Source organism: Lactuca serriola, chromosome 4 (assembly GCF_051521515.1).
Source record: "Lactuca serriola cultivar US96UC23 chromosome 4, Lser_US96UC23_V15, whole genome shotgun sequence".
NCBI classification, from domain to species: domain Eukaryota; kingdom Viridiplantae; phylum Streptophyta; class Magnoliopsida; order Asterales; family Asteraceae; genus Lactuca; species Lactuca serriola.
In genome coordinates this window covers 201,415,195-201,419,756 of record NC_136411.1, presented here as the reverse complement: position 1 = coordinate 201,419,756, position 4,562 = coordinate 201,415,195, and positions in this window count along the sequence as shown.

The following is a 4,562-nucleotide window of genomic DNA, read 5'->3' as shown; positions in this document are numbered from 1 at the left end:
TATAAGAGTTGTATGTTCATAAAATGTAATCTTGGACGTAAATAATGAGCCATGCATGAGATCTAGACCTTTGGAGGAAAAAGGAAAGGTGTTAGAGGGTGTAGGGACCTTTACAGTCATGCCAAGGCTTAAAGGTTCCGACTTTATGGGTTAAGAGACTTAAGGAGAGCCAGATCTGGAAGTTGAAGGAGAGTCTTAACCGTTTAAGACCAAAATCCATGGAATGGCTAAAACTGAGACTTACGTTGGGCATAACTCTCAGTACACGTAGCGTAAGGGGTTGAGACCCCGATTGTGGTTTGCCGGCGTACACCCCGCATACTGCCTCCTGTTGACTTTCGTTGACTTTTAGGGCTTTGGTCAACCTTTGGAATTTTGGGTCAGAGAGGGGTAAAATGGTCTTTTACCCTTCTGTGGAAATCGTAGAGTGGATTTAATCTAGCCTTTGAGAGCCGTTATTTATTTGAGAGTATTGTTATGTGTTTAGGCAGGGACTAAACCAGTGCGTTCGAGTGCAAGATTATTCGAGATACCAAAGTGAGTCTTCTCACTATACTGTACCTGGAAGGGTACCTATGTGTGACTGGAAGGTCTTGTATGCTTTGAGATGTATGTGTTATATGTTGTTATGTGATATGTATGTGTTATGTATGTTACGTATGATAAGGACCGGAAGGTCAGGAGGTTACGGGCCGGAAGGTTGATACAGGTAGGACCAGAAGGTCTACTGGGATTCGGGATGGAAGTCCCCTAAGACACTTGGATCGGAAGATCCTACAGAGTTATGGCCTGGAAAGGTGTATGTGTTGTATGTGGTATTTTGGGGAACTCACTAAGCATTTATGCTTACAGTGTTGTGTTATGTGTTTCAGGTACTAGTGAGAATCGCGGGAAGGCGTCGGCCAGATCAGTACACACATGAGGAGTTTTTACATATTATGATTTTGGGATGTAATGTTATGGGTTGTTATGTGATACAATGACATTTTTATAACTATTATGAATGAAAGTGTGTTTTTATAATGCGAAAAATTGTTTTGAAATTTACGTTGTTACAGATTCTTGGCAGGTTATCAAACAAAATCATCATGTCTCATGAGGAATCTCATTCAAACCTTATCAACATATCCAACAGTATGGGATCTACAACTAGAATCCCGATCTTATACACTCATGATTATGAAGTCTGGACGCATCACTTTGAGGACTATGTTGTTGGTTCAGAGGACAATGGTTATCTTATTTGGGAGGCGATCACCTTAGGTCCATTTGTTCACTCTGGAACTAATAGAACCATCAAGATGCAAAAGGAATACAATCAACTTATGATTGACATGGAGAAAGTTCCTCAAGATGAGAAGGAAAAACTAATGTGCAATGTCAAAGCTATGAGGATGATCAGATTTGCTTTGCAATCTGATACCTTTCATCTCATTGGCTCATGCACAATAGCAAAACAAATCTGGGATAAGCTTAAGGAGCTTTATTCTACATATGAGCATCTAGAACATTCAATACAAACTCTTTTGCTCTCTGATGTTCGGTGACTTTAAGCAAAAGCCAGAAGAAAAACTCGTTTAGGCGTTTGATCGTTTCAATCATCTTCTTAGTAAAATGATTAAACATGGAATTGGCAAAGAGGTTATAGAGCAGAAAGTTACTTTTATGAATGGCATGAGACTAGAATGGATGGTGGTGGTTTCGACTGTGAAAGCTCATGAACAGTTCAAGACCTATTCATTGGCGAGTCTTGTGGGAATACTCAAATCACACGAAAGTGTTGTGACTAAGGAGACGAATGTATTTTCTAGTATGGGATCTTTGGCCCTTCTCTCAAAGGGCAAGAGGGGAGTTGAAGAAGAAGCAGAGTTGGATTTTTCTGAATGTGATCTGACAAATGAAGAATATGCATTAATGGTTTCTAATTCCAAGAAGTTTGCTCGGAAAAAGTTCCCTACCTCCAAGAACCGAAACTGGCAAGGGATCTATAGTTCTGAAAAGGCGAAATAGGAGGTTATCATTTTGCAAAAGATTGTGTTTTGAGGAAGCTGTCCGAAAAGAATGAGGGTGAAGATGATGAAGCTTACTATTTTCTTAAGCTGGAAGACATCAAGAAGAAAAAGGTTGCTAACATTTCAATGAATGCTTTAATTGTGCAGGAAAACTTAGTTGATGATGAGTTCGAAGGTGTAGAGGTCTGGTCTACAGACTCTGAAGATGAAGAAGTTCGAAAGCCCACACATGGCAAGGCTTTTGTGGGGAAGGAAGATAACTCTGAGTTTGCTGGAAGATGTTTAATGGTGATTGCTGGAGTGTCACAGATGAGAGCCTACACAACCGATGGTGGAGGTGAGGAGGCAAAGGAAAGAGAAGACAAGTGCTTCGCTGCCAAACCAATGGGTGAGCAGATCAATGAATGCGATGAGTTGATCAAGAAGGTACAATCTATTCTCGGATCTCTAAAAATACCTGTCACCAACTATGAAAAGGAATTAAACGAATTAAAATTTCAATTTTCCAGCTTAAGTGGTAGTCTATAACAAAATCGCCTAGCAAATTCTAACCTAACTAATCAACTCATCAGGGTGTCTTCCAAGAGTGAGGAAAGAATGATGTGGATAGAGAAGAAGGAAGCAGAGTTAGTTAGGGAAAAAGATGAAATAATTTATTTGCAACGTGACAATTTGAAGCTTTTGAGACAAAGAAATATTTTTTGTTTGATTGCTAAATGTTTATATACTAATATCACTCAATTGCATTTAGATTGTGAGATTGGTAAAAAGATTCATAAAATGATTTTGCCCTTCCTTGAATTAAAGGAGGACAAAGTTGATGTTGATGGTTATAATTGTGAATCTATTGTTTCTTCAGATCAAAATTTCTAACGTCTATAAGATCAATCTGGACAAAGCTGAGTCGTTTATTAAGTCCAAAGACCATAAGGACATGCTTAAAAACCTTTTGGATGAGAATGATAAATTGAAAATCAGGACCGAAACTATGCTGAAATTTGACTCACTGAATGCCAAGTTGAGTTCAGAAAATAAAATAAATATGGAAAACACTTTTGAATTTGATGAGGATAGTGAAATGAGTGAAATATTTGTAGAGGATGAAGTCGACTGTTCAGAATTTCTTAAAACCGAAACCGAACCTACCAAAGATCCTATATTTGAAAATTCGATTGAGTTCGTTCGAATATCCCAAGATAAATCCAAAGTGCTAAAAGCGAAGGCAATTGTATATCAAAAGGTACAGACAGTACCAAATCAGGTATACGCCACAACAGGGGTCATTCAGAAACAGACAGTCGAGCTTACAGCCATAGTACACGAAGACAACGTAGGAGGCTATGATAATTATTTTTGGTCTGCTCCAATAGACAATGCAGATGAGACTGTCGGTTTATCAGAGAGAACCTCATGGAGAGTTCAAGGCAGATATGTGGAAGAACCACTCAACAACCCTACAAGCTTTGATGTACCAAGAACAAGTGGTACCAAAGAGATTCCAAGAGAACTTGTGAAGGTGGCGAGCGAAGCCACTTCATTGAAGAGTGAAACTCGTACTGAGAGACCGAAGCCGAAAGTAAACATTCACAAGTCTCAAAAGCAACTTGCTGAACAAAAACGCTAGCGAAACAAGAGATATCAAAAGAATCTCAATGAAAGGAATCAGTTTTGGCAATCTCAAAACTCCAATTTTGTTCGCACAGAAAAGGCGTCCAATCTCAAGGCGAAAGAAAAATCAAAGTGTAACTCTGATCCATGCACTTACAGCCAATCTTGCAGTCGGACGAACCAAAGAAGCAGTTTCGATTCCAAATCTAGCAGTGACAAGAACCGAAAGACGGGTTTCAGTCCGAAATCCCATCCTCCTCATTCTCAATCAAAGCAAAATCTCCACAAGGATGTCAAAGGTAAAGAAAAGCTCGTCTTAGAATGCAAAACACAAACGAAGAAGGCGTCATCTAACTCTAGGAAACAACAAAACAAGTTTGTTAAGAATCAAAATAAAATTCCACAATCTGATTAAAACAAATCAAAAGAAAATAAAGTTAAAGTTTTCACCATTAAAAGGAAAGATGAAACCACTTTAATAAAGCGAACATACTTGGTTGATCTTTCTATTGCTATTCCATATTCTATAAAAGGCTCACGTGGACCCAACAACTTTGGGTTCCTAAATATGCTTGATTTTTACAGGTTATTCATGACGAGTAGTTTGACGATGAATGGTATATTGGCAGTGGTTGCTCGCGTCACATGACAGGGAGGCGAGAAGAGCTGAGGGAGTTTCGGGCTCTAAAAGATGGTGGATGTGTCAAATATGGTAACAACTCATATGCCACAATAAAAGGCTATGGAATGATCACAAATGGAGATTTCTCCATTCGAATGGTAGCTTACGTAGAAGGATTACAACATAATCTCATAAGTGTCTCACAGCTGGTTGTAGGAACTGGCCTGAAGGTTTCGTTCGATGATGAAGGATTTGAGATCATTGAAAAAAACAAAAACTGTTCTGTTAAAGACCCAGCACAAAGGCAAAATGTATCCACT